The sequence below is a fragment of the Protopterus annectens genome, chromosome 10.part0 (assembly GCF_019279795.1).
Source record: "Protopterus annectens isolate FY-2018-M chromosome 10.part0, PAN1.0, whole genome shotgun sequence".
Lineage (NCBI taxonomy): Eukaryota > Metazoa > Chordata > Ceratodontiformes > Protopteridae > Protopterus > Protopterus annectens.
In genome coordinates this window covers 332,994,594-333,012,568 of record NC_056744.1, presented here as the reverse complement: position 1 = coordinate 333,012,568, position 17,975 = coordinate 332,994,594, and positions in this window count along the sequence as shown.

The following is a 17,975-nucleotide window of genomic DNA, read 5'->3' as shown; positions in this document are numbered from 1 at the left end:
AAAGAAGAACTATTTACAAATTGTTTGGAAAAAAAACTGTCCAAATTGCTGAAGAGTTTAGCATGTGATAAGCAACCGATTTATAGCATCTTAAAAATAATGGGGCACCTTCTTTAATGTGCCTGTCCTTTCTACTGCTAACCTTCAGGCCCTGTGCCTCATTAAGTTCCACCCATATTGCTCTCCAAATTCCAGCTGTGTCCCATAACCTTACCCAGATAAGCACATCACAGCCTCTAAAAGGAAGATAGCTCTTAACAGTCATCCTTACTATCTACTAGATAAGCTGCCTCTATTCTTACTACACATCCTTTTAGTACAGAGGGTCACAAAATGTAAGATCTTCAACCACTGCAGGCAAAAAAAAACATCTTCACTTATTCAGTTATGATTATTACCTTAATCTCTAACAATCAAATAAAACACTCTTCCCCCATAACAACACTATAGCAGTCCTAATGGAGGTCATCTTGTCAGCAAATAATCAAGGTGCAAAAGTACAGTTGTGTACACTTACCATAAATGTAGATGTTTGAGTGTATTCATTGTTGCAGTCATCACATTTGAGTTATCCTGCCAGGGGTAGCCCTCAGTCGGCCCGAATACCAGAAGCTTAGAATTTCTGCATCAGTTGCTGTCACTCCAGGACTGACATCAGGTCGTCAATGGTATAAAATCAGGCAGCCAATGCCATTATATCAGTTTTTCTTGCCATAACTGTCAGGAGCCCCCAAATAGGGAGCTAGGTCATGGTGGAAGAACACCACCAGTAGAAAGTAAATACCAAAAATTCCCTGTAAGGGGAGAGGTAGAGAGAGAGACAAGGGGGGTGGAGGGAGGGAAACCAGGACCTACAACAGTGAATACACTCAAACATCTACATTTATGGTAAGTGTACACAATTGTACTATGTTCTTCATGTTTTACTGTTGCAGTCATCACATTTGGGTTGATTCCCAAAGCTGAAGAAAAGGGCGGAGGTAGTCAAGAAGACTGGGGGCTGGCTAGGATGCCCTGCAAGACTGTGGTAGAAAAGCCTGTCCTGGATTTGGAGAAGATAGGTAGGTGGCAATGCTTGGTGAAGGTATGAACAGATGTCCATGTTGCAGCCTCCAGGATGTCCCTGGTGGGAACCCCTCTGAGAAAAGCTGCAGAGGTGGAGGTTACCCTGATGGAATGTGTCCTGACCCCCTTTGGGGGGTGGTTTCCCATGCTGTTTGTAGCAGAAATGGATGCAGTGTGCTATCCATTTGGAGATTGTTTGTTTGGATATGGCCTTGCCCTCTGCCCCTGCTGTGAAGCTGACTAGCAATTGATCAGTTTTTCTAAAAGATTTAGCCCTGTCCAGATAGAATCTGAGCTGTCTGTGTACATCTAGAGAGTGCAGAATCCTTTCCTCCTTGTTTTGTGGGTTAGGGGAAAAAGGTGGGCAAATGAATGGAATGGTTGAGAGCCTCACCGGACACCACTTTAGGCATGAAGGATGGGTTAGTCCTGAGGGAGACCCTGTCAGCATGGAAAATGATGAGGGGCTCTACAGCCATGGATGCTTGTAGCTGTGATATTCTTCTAGCTGAAGTGATGGCCAGAAGCAAGGCTGTCTTCCAAGAGAGGAATTTTAACTCTGCTGGAGCTGCAGGTTCAAAGGGGGGGGGTAGGGTGAGCTTTTCCAACACAAAGTTAAGGTCCCAAGCTGGGGTATTAGCTCTTCTGGGTGGCCTTAAGTTGTTAGCCCCTCTTAGGAACTGTTTGATGAGAGGGTGTGAGAAGAGAGGTGGCTCTGTGCTGTAATGAGCAGAGATGGCAGAGGCACAAATTTTAATAGAAGAGAAATATAGACCCCTGTGTAGTAAGTCTGCTAGGTAATCCAGGATGAGAGGTGGGGAGGCTGTGCTGTTCCGGCTCTCTTAGCCTGGATCCAGGTGCAAAACCTTTTCCACTTGTCAGCATAGGACTTTCTGGTGCTGGGGCATCTGGCCTCATGTATAACATCTAGGACTTGTTTGCTTAGGCTGACAGCTTGAGGAGAGGTCAGGGAATAAGCCAGGCTGCCAGGTTGAGGGTCTGCAATTGCGGATGCATGAATTCTCCATTCCTCTGGGTCAGGAGTGTTGGGATCTGAGGTAGGTGCCATGGTGGCAGGGAAGACAGGCTGTGCAGCAGTGGGTACCAGTGCTGATGTGGTCAGTCTGGGGCAATCAGAATTGCCCTTGTTTTTTCCTCCCTTATTTTGAGCAGTACCCTTGAAATGAGTGGTAGAGGGAGAAATGCATAGACCGAGAGGTTCATCCACTGGAAGGATAGAGCATCCACTTTCCAGGCCTTGCTGTGAGATTCCCTGGTGCAGAATTTGCTGAACTGATGATTGGACTGGGAGGCAAAGATGTCCACCTTTGAGGGGTCCCATTTCTGGGTTACAAGGGTGAAGGTTCTGTGGTCTAGCTGCCACTTGTGTGGGTCTAGCAGGTTTCTGCTTAAGTTGTCTGCCAGAGAGTTTAGGGAGCCTGGCAGGAATTGTGCTAGCAGGTGTAGTTGCATGGCTGAGACCATGTGCCAAAGGGTCATGGCGAGCCTGCAGAGAGGATAAGAGTGAGTCCCTCCCTCCTTTTTGATATATCACATCACTGTGGTGTTGTCTGTTTTGATCAGTAGAGGCCCCGGGGAGAGTAGGGGTCTGAAAGCTGTCAGGGCGTGCTGAAGAACTAGCATCTCTTTTTGATTGATGTGCAGATGTATTTGATTTGGGCTCCAATGGCCCTGAATGCACCTGGCATCCAGGTGTGCACCCCAGGCATAGTCTGATCCATCTGTGGTGAGGGTCTGGGTGGCATGGGGTTGTGAGAAGGGAAGTCCCTTGTTGTGGTTGCATGCTGCTGCCCACCACAGAAAATCTTTCCTTAGACAAGGTATCATTGTTATGAGAGTTTACAGGTCTTGAGAGTGTTGACACCAAAGGCTTTTTAGGTACCATTGTAGTTTCCTCATATACAGTCTGGCATATTGAATGAGTGGAATGCAGGAGGCCATGAACCCTACAGCTTGCAGGATTATCCTTGCGGATAACTGGGTTCTGGTGGCTAGTTGAGAGAAGTAGCCTGTCAGGTAGGCTTGTTTTTTATGGTATAAGGAAAGCCATCTGGGATGCTGTGTCGAGGCTTGCTCCCAGGAATAAAATTTTTTGTGTGGGGACTAGTTTTTATTTCTTTTCATTGATAGTATACCCCAGGGAGGTCAGTAGGTCCTTTACAAAAGTCAAGTACTACAGCAGCTTTTCTTGACTGCCTGCCTATATCAGGCAGTCGTCTAAGTATGAGTAAATCTGAATATTTCTTTGTCTGCAAAAAGCAATGGCGGGAGCCAGACATTTTGTGAAAACTCTGAGAGCAGTGGATAAGCTAAAGGGAAGCGCAGAGAACTGAAAGTGCATAGATACTTGCCTGAAACGTAGCTATTTCCTGCATAATTCCCTGATTAGGATGTATACGTAGGCCTCTTTTAGGTCTAGGGTGGCTAACCAAGCATCCTTGGAAGGCATTAGTAAAAGCTGCTGGAGGGTGAGCATTTTAAATTTTGATATCACCAGAAAGGTGTTTAGAACTGATAGAGTGATGATGGGGTGCCATGTGCCCTCTTTTCTGGGTACCAGGAAAAGTCTGGAGTAGAAACCTTGACCTATCTGTTCTGCAGGAACATGTTGTATTGCTCTCATGGAGAGCAGGGAAAGGACTTGCTTTTTGGTCTCTGCCCAATGGTTTGGAGGAAGATCTGGGAACCCTTTTGGGGTTGGTGGAGTGTGGAAATAATATTTGTATCCCTGGGACACTATGTTGAGGACCCATCGATCATTGGCAATGGTGGCTCAGTTGCTTGTATGAAAGGAGAGTTTTCCTCCTAGGGGCACAAGCAGGTGGGCAGAGGTAGGGGTGGAGGTGTAAAGTCATTGTGAGTTCTTACCATAAGGGGGGGGGGCTTTGCACTCCCTGTTATTGAAGAGGAGGAACTCCATTGCTTAGATCTCTGCATTCCCTGGGGCTGCTGTCTGGGGGGTCTGCTTCCCCTGGGTCTGGGCTGAGCTGGCCTGGAGGGGGCAGGAAAGGACCAATGCTTGGAGGGGCAATGCCTACTGAACCTCGGTGGCTAGACCTGTAAGAAATTTTTAACTGTCTGCATAGATTTAGCTTTTTCTTCCATCTTTTTTAAGACCTCTTCTGCCTTGGTGCCAAATAAGTTGTCTTTGTTCAAGGGTGCATCCAATAATTTGGATTTGACATGGTCTGGCAAGGTCTGTTCCTTAAGCCAAGCATGCCTTCTAAGGACAGAATCAGTGACTGCTGCCCTGCAAGATGCTTCTAGGGTGTCAAAACCACATTGTAAGGTGTGCTTAGTTACTTAACTTGCAGAATGCATTAACTTTTGTAATTCTTTGTTTTCTGCACAAGCAGGAAAAGAAGATAATTTTTGTTTGAGGAGTTCCATGGTATGTTGCTGATATTTCAGCATGTGGAACTGCAATTTAATGCTCTAATAGCAAGAGTAGCAGAGGTGTATAGTTTTTTACCCCATCTGTCTAATGCTTGGGAATCCCTGTCTGAGGGGGTGGGATTCTTAGCTGAAATTGCTTTGATTCTTTTAGGTCCTTGAGAAATGACCTCGGGGTCAGCAGTAGGATTTTTGAAAAGAAATTTGTGAGAGCCAGAGACTCTGTAATACCTGTCAGGTTTCCTGGAAGCAGGAGGGAGGGTGTCAGGATTCAAACTGGATTCCATAAAAACATCATCCACAACATCCAGGACAGGAGGGGTGGCCAAGTGTATGTGCTGTGGTAGATCTAAGAATTCCCTGAGTCTCTTTTTTGATTGAGGGTAATCCTGACATTCCCATTGGAAATGCTCCCTTAAAGTATGTAGGGTTTCCCCAAATGAAAAGTCCTTGGGTGGAGAGGCTGAAGGAATGGATTCCTCTGCATCAGAATCCTCATAAGCAGAGAGGGGTTGCATATCTTCATATTCAGATGCATCAGTCATCGAACTCCTGTTCAGATAAAACTACTGGGGACAAGTCTCTTTTTCTTTTGGAAGGGGTAGCCTGGCTTCCCCTAATAAGTATAATAAGGTTTTCCGCCATTTTAAGCATTTGAGACTGAGGCAAGGAAGCAGGTGCCTGAGCTTGGGTCATCAGTTTTTTGGGTGTGGTTCATAACATGGGCCTTAGAAACTCAGTAGAACTGAAGATGCAAAAGATGTTGTCGGTCTGTGTCGAGTATCGGTAGTGCAGAGTACTTCCTCAGAAGCCGGTGCCTGCTCAGCGGCTCCGGACCCATCCAAGGTAGAGACATCCGCAGGATCCTTAGTCAAAGAAGAGTCTTGTGGCATACCAGACTCTGAAAGGGTCTCGGTAGTGGCCTGCGAATCCACAGAAGCGGGCATCAGGGGCTGCAAAAGAGCCTAACTGGGGACTGGAGAACTGATGTCTAGCTTAATGGAAGCATCGTCAGCAGTTTTGGACCTGTGCGGTCTGTCTCTGTCTTTATCCTTACATTTTTCTGGAAGAACGGTAGTTGGATGGCTTACCAAAGCCATATCAGAATTCAAGGACTGAGAGTGAAAATATCTAGCTACAATAAGGGCCCAACGACGTATAGGTCTGGCATTGAACAAAGCACAAAAGTGACAGTGGGGGATGTCGTGGTCTGGGCCTAAACAGGTGATGCAGTAAGAATGGAAGTCTCAGTGTGGTATTTGCTTTCAACAGGCGAGACAATTGTTAACTTTTTCTGACATCTGTTAGAGCAAGAAAAAATGATCCCCAGTGGGGTACTTAGCTTTAGAAAACTTCAACTTCAATTCGGAAATGAAAACTCAGGTAGCGTCCGACCGACACTCATATGAACTGCTTCTGCTTTGGGCTCCTTGTCAAGAAAGACTGATGTAATGCCATCGGCTCCCTGATTTTATACCACTGATGACCTGACGTCACTCCTGGAATGACAGCAACCGACGCAGAAATACTAAGCCTCTGGTATTCGGGCCGAGTGAGGGCTACCCCTGGCAGGAAAACCCAAATGTGATGACTGCAACAGTGAAACATGAAGAACATCTTATGTTTCAAGCCAGATAAAGCTATTCTTTACCAAAAAGAGCTCAGCTGGTCAACTGCCAACTGAAGAGATTTCTCTAGACAGAAATTTTCCCTTTACAATAAAATATTTGCTTGGTAGTTGGCATAATATTTATCAAGCTCACGTTTGTCCCTGCATAAGCCTTATTGATGCCATCAATGCCTGACCTGCACACAGCTATTTACCTGAGATGGAGGTTATGTCTGAATAAACGATCACATCTCAAGTTAAGAGAGGACAGGCACAGCCTGGGTCAAAGAGTTCAATGTCACACTGACCGATTTATTATACTCTTTGACTAGGGCCTCCATAGAATCAGCACCACTCTGAGGGAGCATATTTGAAAAAAGGTCTACACTGATATGGTAATTATTAAGAACCACCTTCAGTTCATGATCATGGGGGCTATAGTGAGACAGAATAAGGCCAAAGTGGACCTGGAACTGATCTGACTATGAAACTGGTTCCATCACCAGGCCAGTGGTAACCACATCGATTAGAAGGACGAAGTCCACTGTATGCTCACATTTATGTATTGCAAAGGTAGTAAACTGAGCAAACCCGAACACTGTTTCATCGTCCACCTGGATATTAATGTTACCCAGCACAAGTAAGTGTTAGTGACCCAAGACTGAGTCGATGAGAAAACTAGTGAAGTTTTGTAGAAATATCCGTGCACTAATTGGTAGATGGTAGACGAGGAGAAACCTATATTTTGCTCCAAAATTTAGGATATCTTCAAAGAAGGTGGTCTCTCTAGTAACCACTTTGGATATGTGAGTTTGTTACTACCACAAGTTGCAACCCCACCCCCAATTTTACACCTTCTTCTGTATTGTATAACTGAGCATAGTAGTGAAATAGCAGCAGCTAGGTGCAGACTAATTTATTTATTTATTAATTTATTTCTTGACATTTGTTGACCAGGAAAGTCCATTGAGTCAGAATAACCCATTTTCAGTGGAGGCCCAGGGAGTAAAGCTTCAATAACAAATTAAAAATTACTACAGTAAACAACTAAACAAAAATTATTATACAGCAGGATAAGATTTCCAGTAATAAGAAACCATACAAATAGAAACAACATTTCTTAGGGATAGAAATATGCAGAGTACAATGTCATTATGCAGTGAAAATAAATGAGAGTAGAACTTGGACAGCATATAAATGGATAACTTGTTGAGGACATTCAATATAAACAATCATGACACACAGTATATTCCATACAGTATGAAGGAGATTATACTTTTGCCTTGTGGAAGTTTCTTAAGGATTAAATATTGATTAGTATACTTTGTTTAACAGAAAGTCACAGAAGTACAGTTGGTTTACTAGTGTTTCAGTTGATCTAAAAAGGGGTATTCTAGTCAACAAACTCATTGGTGTTGGTTTATGGTGGCATGAAGTTCTGATCACAAGGAGAGATGTGATTATTAAGAAAGTGATTTTTTAGGGTAACTTTGAAGGTTTTCACAGACTCGGTTTTTGTTATGGGGGGGTAGGCATGCCATATCTTTGCTATGGAATAAGAGTATAAGCTTTGTCCAGCTCTCTTACTGGGTTTGTATACAGTAAGAAGCTGTTTATTAGTAGAATGAAGATTTCAGGCTGGGATGTAGGATTGTACAATAGAATGTAGCGATGGGTAGTTATATGGATTGTACATTAATTTATGAGCAAGATTTAGTTGAGTGTATTGGAGGTAACGTGGAAATTCCAACCATTTTAATTCTTTAATGGTGTGACAGTGGTGAGAGTGATTTTGCAGTCCAGAAGCAAATTTGGCAGTTTTATAATAGCACAATTGTAGTTTTTTGCTTAAGGATGCGTGATGGTTGGTAAAGATGGGGGAACCATAGAGGAGTGAGGGAAGTAGGAGGGAATGTCCCAATTTTATTCTTGTGGGTTTATCCATTTACAGTTTATGTCTATATAGTTTACCTAATTTTGATTGTGTTTTTTTGATTGTGTTAGGAATGTGTTGTTCAAATGATAGTTTATCATCTATAGTGATGCCCAGAAGTTTAGCTGTTTTCACTACTTCAATTTCTGTATTATTTAGGGAGTAGATTTTGAACTCTTGTGGGGGTGGTTTGGAAGAGAAAATTAGTAGTTTGGATTTTTTTGGGATTAAGTAGTAAATGAGATTTATTTAGCTATGTTTCTATGTTTGAGAAGGTGTTTTGTGTTATTTTAAGGAGATCTGGGAATTTGCTGTCCAAGTTTATAACTATAGAATCATCAGCGTACTGGATGAGGGAACTATGTAGGGAGACAGTATGGAGATTATTTATAAATACGTTAAAAAGTAACAATCCAAGAATGGAGCCCAGGGGGACACCAGATTGATTGTTTTGCCATATGACAGATTGCTGTCTATCTTTCAGGTAGCTACTAAACCAGGTAATTGTATGCTCAGTACAGCCTAATGTTTCTAATTGTTGGATTAGTTTGATATTATGTGATACAGTGTCAAAAGCCTTGGATAGATCCAATAAATTTAATTAAAAAAAAAAAAAAGCTGTCATCTATGAGGTCAAGGTTAACATCTCGCAGTGACTAAAAAATATATATCTGCCCTGGAATTAGCATTTGAGTATAAAGTGCTAAGAGGAATCATAAAAGAGTGTGATCCCTGATCCCTGCTGTTGTTGGCAATGTAGGATCCTGAATATAATATGGAGAAAAGAGCTCCAAATGAAGTAGCTTTCTATCCTCCACTCAAACAGTGGAATGTATCCTGAGATGCCAGCTTAAATGTTCATTTCTATGTTTACGCAATATCTTAAGACATCTGCTAAGTTGAAAATTTGGTACATGCAATCTGTATAAAATAAAAGTGTGTGAAGCCAACAATTAAGATGTACTATAATATAAAATCATATTGAAACTTAAAATGTCCAGTAGGCATAAAACAATATAGAATAACATTAACAGGTATAACCAAAAGGTTAAAAGTGGCACAGAAGCAAAAAATAAATAACAAATGACCAGAATCTAAAAATGAAATCATATAAATGTGTATAAGAGATACAAAACTGAGTATAACTGAGGTAACATCAAATTCTGTACTAAATAATCCAAATAGAAGGATTAAGTAATAAACATTCACGTAAGTATAACAGTTCAATTCTTACAGCAGAACTGAGTAAATACCTTGTGAGTCCTAGTATTAGGTAGGGCTTAGTGTGATCTGAAATGCATTGTAGAAACTATTTACACTCCTCCTTCTCGTTAGTCCTTATTATGCAATGACTGGTCATTAACATTCCACTATGAGCATGCTGACTGGTCAGCCCAACTAGTGTGCCCACTGTAAATTCAGCATATACCAATGGAAAAAAGTCTGGACACCTGGACTTTCTTCCATTACTATATGCTATAACTTTTTAAGTTTTCTTCACCGTTCAAAAAACAATAACATTAGAAATCCAGACAGTCCAGAGATACGAGAGCGACAGTATAGAGAAAATACTAGGAAATGCAGGTACGTTATTCAAAACTAAAGAAACATACTGGATTTTCCTTGTATTTTCTCCATCCCATCTCTCTCATACCTTTAAAGTGTCTAAAGTGTCCAAACTTCTACCTTTTTAAAAAAGAGCAATGCGGATCTTCCTTTTTCCGTTGCTTGTTTTCCAAAGCACTGATGTACTGCATGAGTGTGGGAAGGAAAGTCCCTTACGAATGTGCAGTACATCAAGAAAGCTCTCGGATTTGTAAACAAAGCAGAAGGACACCACACCACCGTTATACAAGGGCAATATTTAAGAAAAGCAAGTCATTTTTTTTTCTTAAATAATGTCATTGTATAATAGCAATAACCCATGGCTGGGTGTGGGTAATGCTGATTTACCCATGGCTGGCTTTGTTTGGTCACTCTGGCTTTACCCTCATGACCAAACCGCACCAACTGTGGGAAAATCTAGCATTACCCACTCCCAGCTGTGGGTTATTGCTATAATAACAGTCCAACACAGGAATATTAGACCAGGTGCTCAAGCAGTTGTCACACTCGAATGGAATATCCACTAGTGTGATCTATGAGATGGAAAGAGTTCCGGTAAATCCATAAAGTCAAAGAACATAAAAGTGTGATCAGCAACTGAGTCTGAATATACAGTCATGCTAAGCAATCGCCTGTGCATGTAGAAAACCAAAATACTGGAGCAGCCAGTTCAGTAAGGTAGTCTAACAGATGCAGAGCAGTAACCTGCACTTTGTGGTCACTGGGGCTCCAGTCCTCTGCTTCCTTAAAGATCGGTAGTCCCAAACCAATAGGTGGTTGTCAAAGTTGTAAAGCTACAGTGTTGTAATTCCATTAGTTGTTAAATAATATTAATAATCAAAACAAGCAGTCACTAGTGAATGGCAGACACACCAGAAGCCAGAGCAACTTGTTTTTCTGGAAAACTCTCCTTGCTGAGACAGATGAAACAAACGCAGCCTAAACCATATGTGACATGCTCAGGCTTTGTGGCCCAAATCTGTGGAATGAAATAACCACATTCTAGAAGTCTTTAAATACTCATTATTTATTTATTTATTTATTTATTTGTCTTTGTTTAATGGGAGGTCCAGGGAGAAAAGCTCCACTTGCTTATATTGCATTATACTAAGTTCCAGTTAAACACGGAGTTATTACATTTCTGTTTACATTTATACACATACAGTAGTTACATTTATACATTCTGAGATTTTACAGAGGTAGAAGTTACTAAAGAGAAAGTCCACATGCTTTAACTGTTACTTAATGGAAATAAAAACAAAGGATGGTTTCTTCACCCCAGATAAAAGTAAGAACAGTGAGTTGTCTAAACAATTGCAGTCATGCACTTTGTTCCAGTGTCACTTTAACTCTTGTGAAAAGAAAACAGGTCCTGTGGCAGAACCCAATACAAAACAAGCCATTAAGTAGTATAGTCATTTTTTGTTCAGAAGGCTGAAACAAGCATTCTCTAGTATATAGCAGATGTAAGAATAAACTGTAAAAATACTAGGCATATTTTCTCTCACTAGCAACAGAAGCACTACTCCTATCAATGCCGTAAGCAGCAGAATAAAGCAGAGTCACCAATGCTTTAAGAGACATACTGCAGCCAGTTTTATATTCAAAAGTTTCCCCAGAAAATAGCACTCTGCAGTTCTAGGGTAAATATTGTACCCTTTAGTTCTATGGAAAAATGCATTGCATAAAATACCTCTCTTTTTTTCCACAGAAGTAAATGACTTCTTCCCTGAAAATGACTCTTCTGCTGCGGAGGATTTTTAAATCTCCTTCTTACTGCTGCCACGTACCGCCTTAAATTCCTCTAGCTGTATCTCCACCTTACCTTAGCTTTTGGAGTGGATTAATCCTTTCTGTTCTAGCAGGTGCTATGGGATCGCAGGACACACCAAATCAAGCCAATATCTCCATGTACAATCCTGTGGGCTACGTTACAAAAGTAAATGGTATACAACTTTAACAGCTCTAACAGTAATTATCCCTGATTAAATTTAACTGATTATTATTAGGTTCATAGGTAGGTACTAGGCTATTGGCCCTAAGGCCTATATAAGCCTAGCCAAAAAGGTACCCTGGCTTTTGCCACCCAAGAAAATTATTTACCCGTGCCCCTGTTGAGCAGAGTCATAGAAGTGATCCCTGGGGTGAATTTCCTATTTCCCATCCAATCATCAAGATTTTTCTTGAAGAGTGCTAATGAGGAGCTTTGTTTGATATAGATAGGTAGTTTGTTCCAGAGTATGGGAAGTCTCTGGGACAGGAATCTATCCCTCCGGCATGTTCTGTTTATTGTGGTGACAGGGTTTAGGTCCCTAGAGCATGTAGCTCAGAGGGATTGGGAATTCTTTAAGTGGAACATGTCCAACAGCTCTGGGTTTGACATAGATTTGTATGTTAGGCAGAGATCACCTCTGAGTAGGCGATATGCAACGGAGTAAAGCTGGAGTTTTTTTAGACGGTCTGTGTAGGGCATCTGTTTGAGACCGGTAATCCTCTTTGTGAGGTATTTCTGCAGCCTTTCCAGTTGTTGTAGGTGTCTTGTGAGGTACATACCAAAGGAGCCATTGTACTCTATAATAGGCCTAATGAGTGATGAGTAGAGGGAAACAATGACCTCTTTTTTCCTGGAAGAGAAACCTTTTGTGATAAGGTGTGCCACGTAGAAGGATTTCCTGACTGCTGTGGCAATGTGATTATCAAAGGAGAGACTACTGTCCACCTGTGTCCCAAGTTCTCTTATCACACTTTTGGTGTTAAGTAGACTACTGCCTATGTGGTAGTTCATGGGTACAGAGTTTTTACCAAAAAGGATGACAATGCAATTTTTGGCATTGAGCTTGAGGCCATGGCTTTGACACAAGGCATCTGTCTCAATGAGGCCCTTTTGTAGAATGTCCACATTGTTAGGAGTTTTGATTATGGCTCCTACTTTGCAGTCATCTGTGAACTTCATTAGCCAAAGACCTTTTGTGTTAGCCTGTACTTCAGAGAAGTATATACCAAACAGGAGAGGACCCAGGACTGAACCCTGTGGTACTCCACTTGTCACTGGTCTGAAGTCGGATTTGGAGACTGCTACTTTCACAGTGTGGGTTCTGTCAGTGAGCCAGTTGGCAACCCATCTTGTGACATAGGGATTTATGCCTAGTTTAGTGAGTTTATCTATAATTCCAGAGTGGGGGATGGTGCTGAAAGCCTTGGCGAGATCTAGACAGGCTGTGTAAACCACCTTACCCTCATCTATGGCTTTGGTGACTGATTCAAAGAAGTCTATCAGGTTTAGGAGACATGATCTGCCTTTTACAAACCTGAACTGGGTGGGGTCCAGAGTTTGGAGATTACCAATGTCTTTGTTTATAAGTTCCATGATGATACGTTCCATGGCCTTGCAGACCAGCTCATCAGGCTAATGGGGCAGTAGTTCCCAGAGTCCATTGTGGATCCCCATTTGTGGAGTGGGATAACCGTTGCTGTGCACCATTCAGTGGGTACAAAGCCTGAGGTGAGGCTATGATTGAACATGGTACTGAGGTGAGGTACCAGTTCATTCTGTAGTTGGTGTAGAATGCATCCTGGGATGTTGTCAGGTCCCATGGATGCTGTGTTCTTGGCTTTGGAGAGTGTGGTTTTTACCTGTGCAGCCATGATTACAGGAACTTTGCATTCTTTTGGTATAGAGATGGGCCCTTTAGGGGGTGAGAGGGGGGTAAAGTTAGCACTGAATCTATCTGCCAGGATGTTGGTAATATATTTAGTGCCATTGTACTGTAACTCAGAGCAGATCTGAGTGTTGCCATTGAGATTCTTGACATAGCTAGAGAATGCTTTGTGGTTGTCTTTAGAAACAGTGGCAATTTTGTTTTCATAACTAGCTTTGGAGGATTTTATGAGGGATCACAGCTTCTTACTCAGGCTGACCAGGGAGTTCCTCCAATCATGGGATTTTACTGTTTTTTGCTGCAGTTTCTTTCTACTGTTGTAGAGTTTGTTTATGGCAGGGAATCACCAGATTGTCTTCCTTTTTTTGGAGGATAGCATCTTGGTTCTGTTAGGGATAGCACGATCCATACACTCGTGTAAGTGCCTATAAAGTGCATTTATGTAGGATTCAGCAGTCGTACCTCTATTGTCCATCTACATGGGTGTCGTGAATTTGCCACTTCTGTCTTAAGAAGTGTGAAGTTGACTTTGGAGAAATTTTTTACAGTAGTTTCCCTAATGGCAGGTGGGGGTGGTATGTGGATGTCTAAGGTGATTAGCTTGTGGTCGTATCTGACAAACGAGAAATTGACCTCTGGTATGGAACACCGGCAACCCATGTTGGTAAAGACCAGGTCTAGGATATTGCTGCCCCTGGAGGGGGTGTGGATAAGTTGGTCCAAGGCATTGGAATTTATGAATTCCAGAAAAGATTGAGCAAAAGAGTTGGTACATGAGTAGTTTTCCCAGTTAATGGTGGGGTAGTTGAAATCACCCATTATTAGGGTGTTAGGTTGTACCCTAATATTTTCCAGTGTATCACAAAATGAGAAGTGGGAATCCTGGGGCATGGTGGGGGATCTTTAGCAAGCTACAGTTTGGATTGTGGTCTTGCACAGAGTTGGTTACACTTGGATAATCTCGGCTGCATTATGCTGAGCAACTAGCCTGGAGGTGTGGATATCCTTAATGAATATGGACACGCCTCCACCTTTAGTGTTTCAGTCCAGGTTAGGTGGCCAAAAGGTGTGGTATGAATTATAGCCTGGTAATGCAGGGGTGCTCTCTGGAGCCTTGAACCAGGTCTCTGTCACTGCACAGATGTCGATGTTCTCCATTTTAAGGAGTCCCTCAAGTGAGTGCATTTTGAGGTTTGGACTTCTAGCATTGAGTAGCATTACCCTCAGATTTTGCTTGCTTGCAGCTGTCACGGTGAAGGAATTTGTCATTTGAGCCTTGCCTAAAAAGGCATTATAGGGGTGGCAGGAGCCTTAGCCAGTATCTGGAATCCCAAGGGCGACAGGTGCAGGCCATCTCTGGCAAAGCATCGTGGTCTGTCGATCATGTCATCCCAGGCAGAGAGATACTGGATCCCTTTAGAATGACATGAGAAGCTTAGTCAATTGTTGAAGTCAATCATTTTATCCTTGTACTGTGGTATAATTCTGGCTGATGGCAGGATGCTACTCAGGGCTAGGGTCATACCTGCCTGGGCTACAAGATTGGAGAGCTTCTCCATGTCTATTTTCATATAGTCCAGGGAGGTACATCTCTAGTTTATATACCTGAGTCTGGTGCAAATACTGGACATGTGGTAATAGCAGTATGTCCCAGCCATCCTTAATTTTACTTGCACATATGGCCAGTTACAGCCCATTTTTTATTTTAAGGCATGAGTCTCAAGATGTGCTTATAATATTTTCACAATATGTAATGTTCAAGATTCCAAACACATTTGTTACTAGGAATGATAGACACATATTATAAAAATTCATTAAATGTGACATTTCAGTAGCTAAATTTCCACTTATAATTCAAAATCATACACATACAAACAAACAAACAAACATAATAAGTCTTCTATAAAGAAAATATTGGATTTTTACAACTTAACTAAACGTTTGTAGCTAAAAATAATCAACTGCTCACAACAAGCACATAATGTTTAGTACTTCAACATTGTCAGACGTCTAGCTGTGACATGGATTGGTAATACAAACTTCCCATGAAGTGTATAAACTAGAAAAAAAAAAACATCTAAACTCTAAACATAAAATCATCTTGAAACTTTATCACACACTTCTAATCTGGAACCAGGGGCTCCATTATATATGTATGAAAATTAGAAATGTATTCTACCCAAAACATTTAAAACTTCCCCAATAATTTATTTTATTTTTTATTTTACATTTGTTGACCGGGATAGTCCGACTGGATGCATGTCCATTTTCAGTGGAGGCCCAGGGAGAAAAGCTCCAAGATAATAATAATAATAATAATAATATTAATAATAATAATAATAATAATAATAATAATAATAATAATAATAATAGTAGAATAATAATAGTACAATAATATTCAAAGAGAGCAAAAGGATGTGGATACATCATTTCAGAAGGCATAACACAGTAGGAATACACTGGCACATGCTAAAGGTTAACAGCGAGGAAAGAATATAAAATAGAGCATTTCACAAATGTAAAGCAGAATAGGAAAACGCTACAGTATACAAAAAGGTTGAATTCCACAGGCATAACTGTATATTATGACATAACACGACAGATGAATAGAATGACTGGCTTGCTAATAGTCAGATAGGTAGAGAAAGACCAAGTTGTTGGATTGGGTTAGTCAGAGTTTAGGTAGGGGCAGAGACAGTTAGTTTTAAAGTATATTTTGAGGCCTTTTTTAAATAGGGATACAGATATTTCTTGGGTAAGAGTTGCAGGAAGTTGGTTCCAAATTTACCAACTGAGTTAGCAAACAGAGAATCCCCTGCTGTGTTGTTGGATTATAGGGTTATGACTGATTGTTTGATGAGCGAAGTGGCCTGAGAGCATTATGTGGGTTGATAATGCTCTTGAGGGTTGGGGTGTTGTCAGGTTGGTTAGTACTTTGGCTGATAATGCTCTTGAGGGTTGGGGTATTGTCAGGTTGGTTGAGTACTTTGGCTGATAATGCTCTTGAGGGTTGGGGTATTGTCAGGTTGGTTGAGTACTTTGGCTGATAATGCTCTTGAGGGTTGGGGTGTTGTCAGGTTGGTTAGTACTTTGGCTAATAATGCTCTTGAGGGTTGGGGTGTTGTCAGGTTGGTTAGTACTTTGGCTGATAATACTCTTGAGGGTTGGGGTGTTGTCAGGTTGGGTGAGTACTTTGGCTGATAATGTTCTTGAGGGTTGGGGTGTTGTCAGGTTGGTTAGTACTTTGGCTGATAATGCTCTTGAGGGTTGGGGTGTTGTCAGGTTGGTTAGTACTTTGGCTGATAATGCTCCTGATGTTGGGGTGTTGTCAGGTTGGTTAGTACTTTGGCTGATAATGCTCCTGATGTTGGGGTGTTGTCAGGTTGGTTAGTACTTTGGCTGATAATGCTCTTGAGGGTTGGGGTGTTGTCAGGTTGGTTAGTACTTTGGCTGATAATGCTCTTGAGGGTTGGGGTGTTGTCAGGTTGGTTAGTACTTTGGCTGATAATGCTCCTGATGTTGGGGTGTTGTCAGGTTGGTTAGTACTTTGGCTGATAATGCTCCTGATGTTGGGGTGTTGTCAGGTTGGTTAGTACTTTGGCTGATAACGCTCCTGATGTTGGGGTATTGTCAGGTTGGTTAGTACTTTGGCTGATAATGCTCTTGAGGGTTGGGGTGTTGTCAGGTTGGTTAGTACTTTGGCTGATAATGCTCTTGAGGGTTGGGGTGTTGTCAGGTTGGTTAGTACTTTGGCTGATAATGCTCCTGATGTTGGGGTGTTGTCAGGTTGGTTAGTACTTTGGCTGATAATGCTCCTGATGTTGGGGTGTTGTCAGGTTGGTTAGTACTTTGGCTGATAACGCTCCTGATGTTGGGGTATTGTCAGGTTGGTTAGTACTTTGGCTGATAATACTCTTGAGGGTTGGGGTGTTGTCAGGTTGGGTGAGTACTTTGGCTGATAATGTTCTTGAGGGTTGGGGTGTTGTCAGGTTGGTTGGTACTTTGGCTGATAATGCTCTTGAGGGTTTGGGTATTGTCAGGTTGGTTGAGTACTTTGGCTGATAATGTTCTTGAGGGTTGGGGTGTTGTCAGGTTGGTTAGTACTTTGGCTGATAATGCTCCTGATGTTGGGGTGTTGTCAGGTTGGTTAGTACTTTGGCTGATATTGCTCCTGATGTTGGGGTGTTGTCAGGTTGGTTAGTACTTTGGCTGATAACGCTCCTGATGTTGGGGTATTGTCAGGTTGGTTAGTGCTTTGGCTGATAATGCTCTTGAGGGTTGGGGTGTTGTCAGGTTGGTTAGTACTTTGTGTGCTGCTGTAAGCTGGTTGAACTTCAAAAGGGAAAGAAATTCCAGCCAGTCAAGTTGAACTAGGTTGTTGCAGTGGTGAGTCCTGTATGCCATACCTGTGGCAAATCTAGCTATGTGGTAGTAACAGGAGGATAGTTTGTTGAGGTTAGTTTTAGAGAGGTTAGTAAATACCAGTGAGGCATAGAGGAGAGTGGAGAGAAGATGGGTTTGTGCAATAGCAACCCTAGCAAAAGGGGTGAGGAAAGGTTTGACCTTGTAGAGGGAGCCTAGTTTTTTGTTAATGGACTTAACAGTGTGGTCAATATGTGCGTCAAATTTGAGGTTATTATCTATTAGTACACCTAGGAGCTTAGTTTGGTCATCTGGGGAGATGATTGTG